At 36.3% G+C, this 17,543-nt stretch overlaps 2 long non-coding RNA genes across 3 annotated transcripts in view; one reads left to right on the forward strand and one right to left on the reverse strand.

The window, feature by feature from the left end:
• Window positions 1–17,543, forward strand: part of LOC139116372 (uncharacterized) — a 39,992-nt gene that overhangs the window by 11,810 nt on the left and 10,639 nt on the right. The window lies entirely within an intron of this gene.
• On the reverse strand, window positions 3,165–8,610 carry LOC139116245 (uncharacterized). Its single transcript, XR_011548267.1, has 4 exons — window positions 8,208–8,610; window positions 6,053–6,213; window positions 4,333–4,400; window positions 3,165–3,994 (listed from the first exon to the last, which is right to left on the reverse strand). It is a non-coding gene; the product is annotated as an uncharacterized lncRNA (long non-coding RNA).

The raw sequence follows: 17,543 nt of genomic DNA on the forward strand, positions 1-17,543 counted from the left end.
CAGCTAATATATATTGTTATCAACAGGAGTGTTGAGAAGAACACGTGTGTGATGGAAGCTGTAGAGTAAAACTCTTGTACGGCGAACACTCGTCAGCAGTATATTGTAATTTTCAGTTATCGTTGAGCGGTCTTCCGTATATGATATGCGTGGCACCTGCAAGTGACCACTCACTTTCAATGACGATATTAATTAATTATTTTATAGGAAAGATTGTAATTCATATATGCCCATGTTTTCAGCCATTGAAATTATCGTGTGGCAAAGGACTGGTCACATTGAATCATGTAAGGACCTACCTCCAAGTTTACCTGGCGATAAATTGGTTGGTTGTGATCGTTCAGTCATGTTGTAGTCCTATTTCTGGGTAAAAATCTTTTTTGCTCTTAAGGCTTTGGTCTATCTCTTTTGTATCTGGTATTGCAGTTTCTATATTCATCTTTCTTTTAGTACAAGGCAGAAACTAGATCGAACTCATTAACGCTTTGTCGTGAACTAAACCTTTACGTCATATATGCCCAGTCCTATTGGAAGACTAGTTTGATAAATTTTTGATAATGTTTTCGGTAATTAAAAGCAACGGGCGAGATGGTAGAACGACATGACCTATGTTAGTTTTGAGTGATAACTTTGAAGTCAGAAACATGTATACAGCCTGAGACTTTTCTCTAACATGGAAATGTCTCAGTGTATATTATTAAATAGTTTGGTCGGACTTCATATTTAAGGAATCCCTTCATTGTGACACTCAATCATACGATGGGGTATCTTCCTATAAATTCACATCAATTACTTTACATTTATAACATCACACATTAAACAAAATAAGCAGGTTGTAAAACGTTTCGACATCTACTAATCTTTGAAATTCTTACTGGAAAAGTACACACATTTCAGCGACGTATCAAAACGAAACAACTCAATTTGTGCAGACAAATTCTACCTGTCATCCTTAGAAAACCGCAATCACATTATATACACTGTATATACACTGTATACAGTGTAAGACTATATATAAAAGTAAGCTACCAGTTACTTCATTCTAAAAAGCGTCTTATATGCAGCGAAAATATCAGATATCTCACCAATAATAACAACCCAGAATCCATTTTACGATTGAAAATTGACGTATCGAAGGAGTGATCATGACTCGTTGAGGAATACTACTAAAACAGGCAAATCATTGACAATGAAAATATGGACTGATATGTCAAGGATTGCAGCCCCGAAACAGGCAAATCATTGACAATGAAAATATGGAATGATATGTCAATGATTGCAGCCCAGAAACAGGCAAATCATTGACAATGAAAATATGGAATGATATGTCAAGGATTGCAGCCCAGAAACAGGCAAATCATTGACAATGAAAATATGGAATGATATGTCAAGGATTGCAGCCCAGAAACAGGCAAATCATTGACAATGAAAATATGGAATGATATGTCAAGGATTGCAGCCCAGAAACAGGCAAATCATTGACAATGAAAATATGGAATGATATGTCAATGATTGCAGCCCAGAAACAGGCAAATCATTGACAATGAAAATATGGAATGATATGTCAAGGATTGCAGCCCAGAAACAGGCAAATCATTGACAATGAAAATATGGAATGATATGTCAAGGATTGCAGCCCAGAAACAGGCAAATCATTGACAATGAAAATATGGAATGATATGTCAATGATTGCAGCCCAGAAACAGGCAAATCATTGACAATGAAAATATGGAATGATATGTCAATGATTGCAGCCCAGAAACAGGCAAATCATTGACAATGAAAATATGGAATGATATGTCAAGGATTGCAGCCCGGTAACAAGAAAATCATTGACGATGAAAATATGGAATGATATATCAATGATTGTAGCCCAGAAACAGGCAAATCATTGACAATGAAAATATGGAATGATATGTCAATGATTGCAGCCCAGAAACAGGCAAATCATTGACAATGAAAATATGGAATGATATGTCAATGATTGCAGCCCAGAAACAGGCAAATCATTGACAATGAAAATATGGAATGATATGTCAAGGATTGCAGCCCGGTAACAAGAAAATCATTGACGATGAAAATATGGAATGATATATCAATGATTGCAGCCCAGAAACAGGCAAATCATTGACAATGAAAATATGGAATGATATGTCAATGATTGCAGCCCAGAAACAGGCAAATCATTGACAATGAAAATATGGAATGATATGTCAATGATTGCAGCCCAGAAACAGGCAAATCATTGACAATGAAAATATGGAATGATATGTCAATGATTGCAGCCCAGAAACAGGCAAATCATTGACAATGAAAATATGGAATGATATGTCAATGATTGCAGCCCAGAAACAGGCAAATCATTGACAATAAAAATATGGAATGATTTGTCAAGGATTGCAGCCCAGAAACAGGCAAATCATTGACAATGAAAATATGGAATGATATGTCAAGGATTGCAGCCCAGAAACAGGCAAATCACTGACAATGAAAATATGGAATGATATGTCAAGGATTGCAGCCCAGAAACAGGCAAATCATTGACAATGAAAATATGGAATGATATGTCAAGGATTGCAGCCCAGAAACAGGCAAATCATTGACAATGAAAATATGGAATGATATGTCAAGGATTGCAGCCCAGAAACAGGCAAATCATTGACAATGAAAATATGGAATGATATATCAATGATTGCAGCCCAGAAACAGGCAAATCATTGACAATGAAAATATGGAATGATATGTCAAGGATTGCAGCCCAGAAACAGGCAAATCATTGACAATGAAAATATGGAATGATATGTCAAGGATTGCAGCCCAGAAACAGGCAAATCATTGACAATGAAAATGTGGAATGATATGTCAAGGATTGCAGCCCAGAAACAGGCAAATCATTGACAATGAAAATGTGGAATGATATGTCAATGATTGCAGCCCAGAAACATGCAAATCATTGACAATGAAAATGTGGAATGATATGTCAAGGATTGCAGCCCAGAAACAGGCAAATCATTGACAATGAAAATGTGGAATGATATGTCAAGGATTGCAACCCAGAAACAGGCAAATCATTGACAATGAAAATATGGAATGATATGTCAATGATTGCAGCCCAGAAACAGGCAAATCATTGACAATGAAAATATGGAATGATATGTCAAGGATTACAGAATAAAGTTCATTTATTTGTAGACGTATACGATGACTTCAATTAAAAAAGAATATACGTGACGTTGTTTCCGAGATAACACAAGAGTACTGTTGTTGACATCAATTTTTACAGAGGTCAAGCGTTTTTTTGCACGCCATGCTCACTAATACACACTTGCGGTCAATATTTGAAAGTAACAAATTTTTCCAAAAATTTCTAACTTTGATGATTTTTTTTGCACATTCTGATCTTATGCGCTTGACGCCGTGGTCTTTCAGCTGAAATGTACTGCGATGTACTCTGCTATCTCGGGATAAGTGTGATGCACTTTCAATAGAGCCAACATTGCACCGACTAGTAATGGGTGATGAAATATGTTATTTTACATTGGATATTTCGGAGAAATCCAAAGGGACCCCATCGGACATATTCTCATTGACCAATGATACATTTATAAGCATTTCTTCAAGTCCCTCCATTTTTTCAACGAGTGATAAAGCGTACCTATGCGGCACGCCATTAGTCATGTGTGAAATATCCGATAGATATTTCGTGATATAAATATCATCCGATAGCTGTTTAGTAAGAAGTGATCCTCCAGCTGACAACTTATTTGCTAATTGTTTTTTAAAGATTTCGTATTCTTTCTATCACCATGAGAGCATAACTTTGTGACACGGCAGTTTGGTCCCGGTGTACAGTTTCACTCGTTGATATCCTTGTAGAATCCTTGTAGAATCCTGTCGCGCTAAAGCCATGGCTCTTCTTTTTACTTTTTTCCATTCTGAACTTGCAACGTTTCAACTTTGTGTATTCTTTTGTTCGAGGTTTCCGTTTTCTTCTCTGTAAGATAAAGTTTTGTACTCAATATCGTATTTGGTTCATCGGCGTACTGTCACAACACAAGCAAATGTGCACAGCTGTAAGGTCTTCACCTGTGATTTACAATGCGTTGTATAAATTCGTTCCATTTCATATGTTGACCATTGTTAACTTGCTCATCAACACATGAAACTGAGAACATAAACGTGATATTTGTAGATTAAGTAAAGACATAATACAACTGAGTGTTAGACCGGTAGAACAGATCATTTTTTTAGTTATTTTTTGTCGAGCAATGGCGAATATGATATTCACCAGCGCATTAAATACCCTGTGTTTAGTGTAGTAGACCTACTGACCTTTTCCGCAGAGGCAGCTGTGACATCCATGAGCTTACCATCGTGACCGTTATCGCTAGCAACAACACCTGAAAGAAAAGTGCTACATGGTTACAGAAGCTTTGCAACAGTCGCTTCACGTCTTGCATTGACAGCAGAATGTTGTTCATTATGCCTTCATTTAAATAGAGGGCTACCCGTGAAAAAAGGGAATCATGGTGATTCTTTTTGTGTACAGCCGTAGGACTGTAGGTCAGGGCCGATCAAATAAAAGTGGAATTCCAGACAACCCAGGCAAATGCACAGCCCCTCATCTTCGCTTGCCATTTCTTGTTCGAGCAGCCCAATTGCTCACGGAAATCAGATATTAGTTATACAATACAATACTTTATTGCTCAACAACACACTCAAGGAGTGCGGTAAGGCAAAAATTACATAACTCAGCAAACACTGGATAAAGCTGGCCCGAGAGGGATACTCCTGACATTTTCATACTGGTTGTGCCGCCTAAGTTGAAAACATTTACCCATGTTTATTCCAAAAATATGACCCATTGTTAGGGATTTGCTGACACACACCCGTACAGCCTTTCTATGGTAGTACCCCCCCCCCCCCCCAGGATAAGTGGGAGATAGTAGTCAAATAACAACCCGTGCGAGCGGACCATGACAGGCGCGCGAGTTTGTGACACGTGTGACGCCAGTTCGCGTGGCCTGTGTAGCATTTTTTGCCTAATTCATTATAACAGCTTCGCCAAACGACCTGTAAGGCACCTGTTACTTAGCAATGGATGTGTCGTGGTTTTACATGCTATTGTGAAATATATTTGTGTGTTTTTCGTGGGTTACTTTCCAGGCCCATATGTAGAAAAATATAATTTACAATTTACAGCTACGGAGGATGGACAGTCGCGTAAATATTACGTTTACTTTTTTGTTCTTCGCACACAAGTTTTGTAAATAACATCGTAAATAAAAAGAACCGACTCATTTGAGTGTTTGGGGAGAACACGGAACTGAAAACTCTCGCGAGTCAGACCATAATTTCCGCTCCGCTGACCTACGCAAAAATCGTAACGGGCAGCCTTAAGCTGTTGCCGTAAAGAGGCTTTAAGTTTACGACGACGAGAGCTGAGGTGCTGAAATACTATAATATCATGTTGATGATATCTGAACAGTTTAGTGTCGGTTAATACTCAACACTCCGCTGACTCCGTGTAGACGAAATATGATACAATGAATGCAGACGAATGCTGATCAGTTTTTTTGTAAAGCAGCCACTACGACATTTGTGTCAGACAGAAGCGTCTATCGAATACTAGTTTTTACTTTGCCATATGCAAGTTTTGATTAAAACATATTTACATAAAATAAAAACACTGAGTCATGGATACCATACAACATATTGCCTTCATGTCATGATTACGAGTACCAGAATCAAAATTATACAGAAAATTCAACATATCACTGCCTAGCCTGCTGTATATATATATGAAGGAAGCCGGGACTAATTATCTTCATCCTAATCAAATTCAGTCTCTACAATCATGACAATAAGTAATTTTAACACTTCCGTTGTGTATTCTATCAAACACTCAAATGTATTTCTTAGTGTCTTCACTCCGATTTCAAGGGTCATGTCGTGTAAAAGTTGAAGGGCGTGCATTTTCTTAGAAGTGAATAACCTTGAAGTAAGTCTTGTCTTTCACAAAAACAGACTTCTATCATGGGACACTACATACCACTGTTTATCCTTGTATGTCCATAAAACAGACTGGTATCTGTCTGCATACATGGTTTGTCCAGCTAGAGTGCTCTCCCAATTAACTTCAGTCTCCACACCATACTTGTGTGTTCTATCCAAACACTCGAATAAGTCGGTTCTTCATATCTACAGTGTTATCTACAAAACAGTAAACGTAATGGTTACACACAGTTACGAGTGTAGTGATACATAGCGGCCGCCGCGTAGTATGCGTAGAATAAAGGGCGGCGGCCGCTATGTATCACTACACTCGTAACTGTGTGGTTACTCTATTGTCCATCGTCCATCCTCTGTAGCTGAGTTTCTATCTGTGCGGTAGGCCTACATCTGATAATAATGTGTCATAGACTTCTGACTCTTAGTTGAAGACACTGCACCAAAGTTGACCTGTTTAGGTATTGATTACTATCTACAATAAAGGTGGAACTTTGTAGACGGTGCTTGTATAACCAATAGTAGGTAAGGAATTTCTTCAATTATTGTTTACTTTTATTTCATTGACATTTCATGTATTTGTCAATACGACTGACCTGTAAGGTCAGCGGTATGTTTTAAGGACATAGTTTCTATGATTAGTGAATTTTTACGTTTAACCACTCATTTTTCTGTCATCACTTATCTTTCAAATAAAATAATACATTTGCATATGTAAATTTTTCATCCTATTTTGTCATTTTTTCAAAGTTTTTTCTTTGATTTCACCGAGTAGCTTTAACATTTAATAGGTATGTTACTCAAGATTTGTACACATTTACATATATGGTTTAAATTATTGAAATCTAAAGCTAACGTTGCCAGTGTTAGTCAGAAAATATGTATCTTACTGCAGCTGCTTCTATTACAGCTTTCATTTTTTGGTTTGTAAATGTCTTCACGGTTTTCGTATCCTGACCTAAATGATAGCGAACATTGACAGTATAATTTTTATACTTCTGCACACTGAGGAGAAAAACATTTACTTGTCCAAAAATGTTCAAATGAGCTTGAAAATGTGAAAAAATAGCATTAGTCAGGTAGCTCTGATATTTAATCCATAATTACCGAAGGTAGAATCTGATATTGTTTACCAAATTTTATTTGAAATTTCATTTTTAAGTCCCCCAGACGTGTATAATCAAATCATTACGAAATGAGAACAAATGCAGCTTGTAGAATGTTTTTATGTCGTCAGAAAAAACAAATCTGTTCAAAAATGAAACTGAGCATTCCCATTGGAAATGTCCTTCTGTGCTGAAATATTTATACTACACAATGAACTTGCTTTATGTGAAATTCTTCTCTGAAATTGTTTAATAGCAATCAAAGTGGTAGTTGCTAGGGATTGCCTTATTCAGTTGCTTAAAATGATTACGGAATTTGCATATGCAAATTTTGTAGTTAAATTTCTTTGTATTGGTCTGACGGCTCTTAAATTTGATGTGCTGTTGACATTAGCATGAATTTGCATATAAGATATATTTCATTTGTCATAATTGATAAATATACTATTTCAGGAATCTTTGCTAGATGTTAAATGCTGTACATCGTTTCCATTCATTGCGCGGATCGCCGAGCTATATCGGCCGCAAGTTAGGTTGACGTTGAGTGATCACTCATTCTGTAATTTGCATGTGATCTGCGTAGGGCAATAAGCGCGGGAAATCCAGCGCTGCGCTTTCATGACCTGTGACAAAACTTTATCAACGTTTACTATATATCTATTTTACTCTTCAAATTTATGGACATGTTTCCAGCATGCTCGGATTCAACTCAGATTTTAAATACATAGCTGATGTCTAGTGTAACATGATGCATGATGACCATCGTTCACGTTTAAATTGTTTGAAATGCAACGATTAGAGACCAATTGAAATGCAAAACATGGTACAAACTTAAAGCAGCGTAAAGCTAAGAAAGTTTGAAACGGGGCGTCATCTTCATTTGCGTTCCTTATAACCAATTCTAGCAAACTTTAAATGGGTACACTCGAGCTAAACAGTTGGATAATATGTCGACATAAAGTAAGGGCGTTCCTTGGTTAAAGATAATTTTAAAACACAAAGCAACAATAGTATTTGATTCAAAGTAGGCGTGTGATTGTCATTTTAAACTTTACCGTATTCGTCGCTACCAAAACCTTTTAACAGACTTACCTCCTTTTTCAGGCAATCTTCCCGTTGTTTGACTTTTCCAAATTGAACAGACAAAGAGTAGGAACGTTCTGACACGCCGTTGCTATTCGTGGAATTTCGCGCGTTCCCTCAACGCATGCGTTGAACATGTGTTTTCCCTCCATCCCTTCCTGAACAGACTGAGAGTTGAACCAAGGTCCCTCTATGACCGTGGTTGAAATTAAAATAAACAATTCAGTTCTCCGGAGGAAATTCAATCGTGCACGGCAGTTAAGCGTTTGTCCTAAGAGTGACTCTATGAGCACTGGTCTGGCCCCTTCTACCGTAACAAGATAGTCAAAGCAAAACACTTCACATAGAGTCTGGTTGATAGCATACATAAATTAAGTTTGGTTTGGAAAACGCGTGTTAAAATCAAATTTCAAAAAGTAAACTCCCAGAGCAATGCAATGCTTCCGGCCAATTCAATACGGCGTAAGAGGCCTTTGATAATTAAAACATGAACGTGAAAACCCGTCACGAAACTTCACATTCTGATACGTTATCTTTGTCTGCATGTAGGGTTCGCCAAGCTCAGGTATGTTAATGCATGGGCATAGGCTTACATGCATGTAAAATCAGTTTGAACATACTTTTTAATCAGACCTGGTCAGAAAATTGTGAAAATTGCCAAAACTATGTTTCGCATTTGATTAAGTTGAAATTTACCATAATATATTACCTAAGTCAGGTCACGTGACCATAATCTGTTATCTTCCCGCCAAAATTGTATATTGCAAATAACTGAATATTCCAACCGCTAACCATCAAAATATTTAAAATACTATGACAAATTAATGTAAAATGGGATGGGAACTTGTGTTAGAACTAGTGGCAGATGCAAAATTATTGAATTTTGAATAACATTTCTTCACAAAAAACAACAAATACAATATTTTTGACGTTTTACATGAATATTTTGAATATCAGAAAGAAGTATAGATAGAGTTTCATGAGTGCCATGTATTTTTGAAAGAATATGATAGATGTTGTTTCCAAAAGTGCAAAGAAAATCAAGAAAATTTAACGGCTTACGGTTGGAATATTAAAATTAATAAAGACGAAAAATTTGGCGGGAAAATATCAGATTTGGTCACGTGACTCAACTTGTCAAGATTTAGGTAGCCATTTTTTTTAAAGAATTTAAAAATTCCAATAATTAGGCCAAATATCAATCAAATCGCGTGGTTTTTAAAGATAATTGATCATTTTCTTACTTTTGGGCTTGATGGGTACAAACACCCATGCATTAACTTACTTGAGAGTCACACTTATTGTACTCTATGGCTTGAAACCATGGAAACCATGTGTATGCATGATAATTTGTACTAATTCTCGGTTCGGAGTTTGTTTGAAGAGTGTATTGTTCAAAACCAATTTAATCAGTTTATGATATTTTTGAGAAGTTCAGATCACAATGCCATCGTCTAATGAAACGAGAGAAACTCATTGTTATTTAGAGAAAAAGAAAAGAAGGGAAGAACTAAATGAATGCATAAAAAATGAATCTAGCTGTAAACTTCCGATGGCATTACTGTTTTTTCGAACATGCAAACAAACTCTGTAACGACAAAATGTTAGAAACTATCCTAAACTATCTGAAAAAGTTTAACGATCATTATACATGTAACAAGAAATGTCTCGTAAAACCAAAGAAGACAGACTATGCGGACCACATACTAAAATGGTTTAAAAGTCTACATAAGAGCAGTGTTCTTCTGTACACATCCATTCAATGTTTGAGAAATAAATAAGACGCAGTGACGGGATACCACGAGAGGTTTGGCCAATTCATCACGAAATGTACATATGTGCACGAGCGATAGTGAATGGTCAAAATTGAGTGGTATACTCGCTGCTGGTGTAGTTTATTAATGTTATGTCATAATATTAAATTGAAATTTGGAATGAAACGTCAAAAAGGGGATTTTCTCTAGCTGAGAGCTCTTGCATTTTCCAAATGTGTTATATTGCGAATATAGCATGGATATTTCCCGTCTCGACCAATCAGATCGTAGTATTTGCGCCATTAATACACAGTTATAATGTTATTCTTGATACTATAGTGTAATCTTCTGTTGATTTACGAGTACGGTATACGACCGTAGGATTTTTTCACAATCGGTTTGATTGACCTATGACATTAATATTTCACTTCAGATAGATAGATAGATAGATTGATTGATTGATAGATAGATAGATACCTTTATTGCCATTATACACATGCATGTACATTAGGAAATTGTTGTGCTGTCGTCACACAAAACAAAACAACAATATATATTACATGTAACTAAAATCACTTTAAAAACTGACTATAAAACCAAAAAAGTAATTCGAAGGAGCCATGAGTAAAACATAATATAAAATCTTATAGATACAGGTAATAAAAATGCAATTGCAAATTAAAAATTGCGATCTGAAAGTATTTGAACAGCACGTGGATAAAAACTATTACTAAAACGTGCGGTATTCACTTTAAAGGACCGATAGCGCCGTCCAGAGGGGAGTAATTGAAATAAATCATGTTGTTTGACCAAAAAGAATACAGTGAAGAACAGTTTCCGTGAAAGATAATTCGAATGGATGAGTTCATGGTTCTTACAGTTCTAGTTCCGTTTCGAACGCAGGATCTTGTTGAGAAAGAAATCGCAATATCAGCACATAAAGAGTGAAATCTGTTTAGGTAACTAGGAGGAAGTTCAGAAGTCATTCTTGTGGATTCACTCCCAAGTCTAATATCATTTCTTTTTCGAGCAGGTAGCCCTCATTTGTTTTTGTTGTTGTTGCATTATTCTGAATGGTCTGCTCGAGTAACATTACTTCACGCATGCGTCATGACCGAACTCTTCAAGAAGACTTGTTGAAGTGCTGATAGAACAATATACTGAATGTCTTTGTTGAACTAGCTTCGTGTGCTCGTATTTCTAAATCAAGAAAAATGTAGTTCTCATGTGCAGAATCTATTTATGGATCTTCAGCACATTTCAACCATACCGGTGCGTTTGATTGATCTGTTCCGCACTGTAAAAATAGCGGACGCTAGACGCGTCTTTACGCGTTCAAAATGTACGTGTCGGTGTTCAAATTTGAACGGCTAGTGTTCATATTGTTAACACTACTGTTCATATTATTAACAATGATGTTCTAAACCTGAACACTATGTGTTAACAGCCATCTCCTTCAAGTGTTCAAAAACTCAGCATCACAGAAATTTTACAATACTGTGAAACAATTAACAGTCTTTTGTGTTTTTTACTTTACAATGGCTATATTCAATTTACTACTGCCTCGCTGTCCGGCAAACGTACACGGATTTTGGTGTGACGAATTTCCCACTAAGTGAAAAATATTTCCGGTCTACAATTGCTGAAAGCATGTTTTTTCTAAAAAAGAAAGTATACAAAATAATTGTACACGCTTATTACGTGTTGAAATTTTGAAAATTTGAAAATAAAATCAGAAAACCACCATGAACGTTTTAATTTTAACATCGGCGTGCAAGAGGCGTTCTATTTCTAAACACTTGGTGTTCAAGTTTGGTGCTTTTTCCTATCCCATGATGCATCAAAACGGAAGTTGCGACATTTTTCTTATAAGCGCACCCTGAAGTCGTGATCGTGCGGAAACATGACCAGAAAGGGTAAGTTTTCTCTCCAAAATAGTAAAAGGTATTAGATTTTGAAGCATCTGTATTAATATCCTTCGAAATTAATCGTATTGTACTTTGAAATAGCTTAACTACGTGAAGAAACCTTTTTCTTTCAGTGGCTGGTATACCAACAACAAGCTGTGATACGCGATGGTACTTTTGGCCATGGCCTATCGATCGATCTCACTCGGGTCAAGGGTCATCGTGACACCAACTTAAGCGATAACCCTTGACCTGAGCGCGATCGATACGCCTTGCATAGTACCGCTGCGTAATCACAGCTAACACATGTCTTTTAGTAGAGACAATCGCATGTAAAAAATCAGTTAAACATCGTAGAGTATACAATGTATTGTTTCAGCATATGAGAGTTTGGCTTTTTTATTTTAATCAATTGATGACAAGAAGAAACCAATACTTTGTAACAGTATTGAAAAAAGGCACTGTATATGAAAGTCTCCCCTTTTCCTTAACCTAATCAGTCTCTTGTCTTTCATTTAAAGTCCCATCTCGCCCTATTACCTATTGTTGCATTATTTTCAGGATGTAAAAAGTTGGATTTAACTGAAAATCGAAGAGTTGTTACAGAAGCTGGTGCACGTGGTACAGATAATGAAGAAGATGAGTGTACAGGTAGCTGTCTGGAAACAAGCTTGAGAACCTCAGTTCATCTCTAATGTAGATTTAAACTTCCAAGGGTCAGTAACTGAATTTTGATAAGTTTCTGTATTTTTTTTTCTGAATTAATCTAAGCTTTAGTAGCATGGTATGATCAATTACATGTTGCCGGAGAATAAGCTTTCACAGACGTGTAGTCTCCTTTATCAGATGCAAGGATGGAATGAAAAATTAAAGCTGAAAGCGACGGAAAATTCAGAGTAAAAACGTCCACTCTTAATTACTGAATTTTCTGAAATTTTCACTGTGAATTTTCTGTCACTTTCTGCTTCAATTTTCCATTCCCCCTTGCATCTGTTAAAGGAGACTTCAAGTCTTTGGAAGCTTATGCCCTTATAAAATTTAATTGATCATAGCATGCTACCAAACCTTAGAGAATTTTGTATTGTACCTTAACACGTCTCTTGTTCTTAGCAACTAGTTTTTAGCTTTGCCGTCAGCTAAATAGGTGGATGTGTAGCATTGTCCTCAAATTTGTACATCCCAAGGTTTTTCTTTAAAATAGCATGTACAAATCCTTTAATATTTGGATTACAGGTCCCCAGGGATTACCCTAATCACATATGTTCAAATTATGATGAACTATGCGAATTTATATTTTTGAGGCTAATTTTGCTATTTTTGGCAAAAATCTTCTTCTCTTTTACTGACGTCTTCAATATTTGGTAAACATGTCCCTAAGAATGACCCTAGTCAAATTTGTGCTATTTGTGATGAAATATTCAATTTTTTATATTTCATGGCAATTTTCGTCATTTTTGGTCAAAAGTTCTTTAAAAATCTTTTTCAAAACTGCTAATTGAACAGCTTTGATATTTAGGACATAGATCTCTACTGATAGCCTTTTTCAGATTGTTCAAATAAAGCAGAAATTTGAAACTTTGTATTTGTAAGACATTAAAGACATTACAGACATTTTAAGATATGAGGGATTACCAGAATGTGATATATTCACATTATGATGCAATCTACATTTTTTTATTTTAAGGGTGATTTTTATCACTTTAGGTAAAAACATTTGTATAAACAATTAATAGCAAGGTACACCAGAATCTGAAAGGTCTTAACTAATATGTTTTTAATTTCTGAGAAGTAGATTTTTGAAATGTCACCGATTTATGTCATTGTTTATTTAAAGATATTACAAACAAACAAAGCTTTTTGTTCATGAAGGACTTTGTTGGACAAGGAAATAGGTTTTACCCTAACAAGGACCAACTTTCCCCACTTTCTGCATGTTGTGCCTTACTGTGACACTTTGACAACTTGACATGTTGTGTTTACTTTAATGTGGACAACTATGTATCATGTGCACTAGAGAAGCCTTGACTAACTTTCTTTTTCTTCAAAATTTACAATTGTCTATACAAGAGTAAATGTCTTTAAGAAACCATCGTAAAACAATGAAGTATGCATTCCATACATACACATGTTTTCAACGCAGTAAGTAAGCCAAATTTTGAGCTTTTTCAGTTAATATTTTGTACATTTTAAACAAGTATGAACCTTAAAACGTAATCCCCAATATTTAAGAAAAACCTGTTATGTTATTACTTTATTCATATTTTTTAAACGATCCACATTTTTATGGTGATTTTTAATGCTTATGTTTTTGATAGGAGGGTGTTAACACCGTTGGTATTTTCCTCTGACAAACTTTACATACAAATTGGCCGATGTTTATTTGCCCATTTTACAGTAATTGTATTTTACTCTAGAAATGCTTTGTGTATTTTTAGAATAAAATAATTTCATTGAATATCAGAGGTCTGTAATGTTATTCCAAGGCTTGAACACCCCCTGAACGCCCAAAATTAAAGGTGTTCAACAAGCGCGCATCATGTGTTCTAGCCTTTAACACACTTATCGTTGAACGGCGTCCATGCGTTCAAAAAGTGTTACAGCCCTTTGAACGCGTAAATGCGTTCAATTTTTTGAACACATTTCATGTGCAACGTGTGTTCAGATATGGAACACCATGGTGTTCAATATAATATCTGATGAACACGTAGCGTTCAAAATCTGCACACGTGTGTTCAAAATTGAACGTTGGTTGAACACGTAGTGTTAAATTTCTGAACGTCTGGACGCGTTCAAAAAGTGTTACAAAAAGGCGTTTAATCGGTGTTCTATCCTTTAACACTTAACTTTACAGTGCGTAGTTTTGTAGCAGTTCGGTACCTTCGTGGATCCGATACTTCGCTACAACCACCAGCCTCGCCTTCCCTTCTATTTCAACACTCACTCATCACCACAAAATTGCACGTGAAATGTGATGGTTCAGCCATGCACCATGATTAATGTCGATTTTCCATGTGGTTTCTGTAATGACCGTCGTTACCATCAAAGTTGCATGGAACACACGAGATACAGTGGAATTTGATCGAGTGTCCGTTTTGCCTTGCAGAGATCGACAAGTCTACATGTTGCTTATCATTAGAAAAGTAAACATTTGCAACAAATTGAGTCTTTGATGTTAGATTATACAGCGCGCTCGGCGAACGTTTCCCATACACTGTCTAGTCTACAATCATGACAGTCGTTTCAGCATGCCACTCATGCACAACAAGCTTGACGCCACACTATAGCTATAGTACATCATCAAAGTTTTCTTTCAGCTAATTTTGTGTACTTTGATTTGGGAAATACAACTCAGATAAAACTCATTGGCATATTTTTCTCGAACAATCCTCAACATCAACCGGACTGACGCTGGGCGTGTATGATGTCGTCCGGGAAATTAAGTGCCAAAATACAGTGAATTATTTCAGAAACACTGGGTGTGTTATTCAATGGCGCAAAATGTACCGTGTTGATTGAATTGCACTTGCATGTGCAAAATCAACACTTTTCTTCAAGTCTATTTCGTAGCTCAGAGAAGTGTCGATTGAGAAAATTTCATTTAGCTGAGACAAAAGAGAAAGCGGGATTAAAGTTTCATGCAGGAGTGTTTAGCATTTTCTGCTTGACAATATTCAGTGTTGTATCGTGTCAAACTTGTTGATAGAGTAGACTGCACTGGCAATGCTACAGACTGCATGCTGAAGGAACTGTTGTCGTGATTGCTGACATCGAGAGGAGAAGACAAGTTTTTTTTTAAGAATTTACTTGTTTCTTCATAATTTTCTTCCCAATTTAAAAGTAAAAACCCAAAAGGAAACTGGTGATGTGCATGTAGTGCAGTGTTAAGCTTGTTGTGAGTGACATGCTGAAACGACTGCAGTGATCGTGACGAGACAGTGTATGGGAAACGTTTGCCGCGCGCTGTAATCTAACACCAACTAAAGACGAAGACTGAATTTGTTGCAAATGTTTACTTTTCTAATGATAAGCAACATGTAGACTTGTCGAGCTCTGCAAGGCAAAACGGACACTCGATCAAATTCCACTGTAATTATATCACCAATTATATCACAAACTACTTCAGAACCATCTTCGTGTGTTCGAAGTCTAGCATAGTTTGCAAATGAGTGTGAACTGCGAACATTCGCCAGTGCCTCTTGTCTTGTGCCTGACGACATGATGGATGGTGTCCTTGAGGTCATAACTTGGAATGTAAACAAATGGATTGTGTTTCCTGTATGTAGAAATTTCAATATAATTCTTATTAGACTTTCTTAGATGTTAGGAAATGGCACAAAATGCATCGATGATTTACATCTGAGTTTTGTCGTATCTCTCATGTATGCTGACATTTTAAGTTTATCGCAAACTTTACAAAAGTTTACAATTGTACTGTCAGTAGTGGGGCAATAAAGCCATTAATCGTATAAAGTCGACACCAAGCGACCCTTTCACTCCTTCATGCCTGCCTGCGAAATAGGTCACGATACAAAGCAGAGTATTTTTCTGTTGAAAAAGTGAAGTCGAGATTCCTACTCAGGTCACTTGAAAAAATAACACAACCATATGGAAATTTAAAAACCTGACACATTGTATTTCAAGGTATGGAGAACTTTTACGTTGGTCTCTAAATGTTTTTGCCTTTGATAGAGAATCGGGGTCAGAGCCGCTTCAATGTGTTTTGATAACTCGTAGTTGACAGAAATTGGTTGTAAGTGCCAATGGAAATGATGCAGAATCTGAAACATAGGATCGAACACCCTCAAATTGCTCTTTCCCGTACATATTCGTCAATGTCAGCGCTAGCACCGTGGCAACAATTTCAGTTGAATTTATAGGAAGGTGTTAAAAATCACGCCAGTATCTTAACATTGCAACATATTGATGTTCAATGTGCCTAAACAAATTCCACGCGGTACGGAGGTTTGAACAATTAAAATAAATTACAGCGGTTTTGAAATTGCATCATAGCCAAAATGAACGCACAAGACGCATATGCACTTTTTTAATTTCATTACATTTGCATGTGCGTCTTGTGCATTCATTTTGGCCATGATGCAATTTCAAAACCGCTGTAATTTATTTTATTGTTGAAACCTCCGTACCGCTTGGAATTTGTTAAGGCACATTGAACACCAATATGTTGCACTGTGGCTTAGAAATCCTCACAGTTTGCAACTGGCCGGCATATCACATAAATTAGCTCCACGGATTCGGATTCCTTCAGGATGTTTGTATGTGTTTAAAATGATGCCACTTTTCCACAGTCGTTTGTTTTTCGACAAGTGGTTTAAAAACTCATTCAAATTATGTCGTTCATTCATTAAAGGTGAAATCAAACTGATAAGGAGTAAATTTTTCTTTTTAAATCGTAAGTGACGGGGTAAATCACTACCATATAAACAACGCTAACAGAAATGTTGGTTTTTCTTTTGAAATGTTGAAACCAGTCAACATAATTATTTGGAGCTGCTATGGAGTTCCTTTTACAACCTGAAAATTAGGCCACTAGTTTCCATCATATATATCTGCGTAAAAATTCGGTGCTATCTTTCTCTTCCGCAATTTTTCACAATTATCTTTAAAATATGGTCGTTTAAGCAGAATTTCTGAAGAATTTATCAGCGAATTGTAACAAAATATTT

The sequence above is a fragment of the Ptychodera flava genome, chromosome 2 (assembly GCF_041260155.1).
Source record: "Ptychodera flava strain L36383 chromosome 2, AS_Pfla_20210202, whole genome shotgun sequence".
NCBI lineage: Eukaryota > Metazoa > Hemichordata > Enteropneusta > Ptychoderidae > Ptychodera > Ptychodera flava.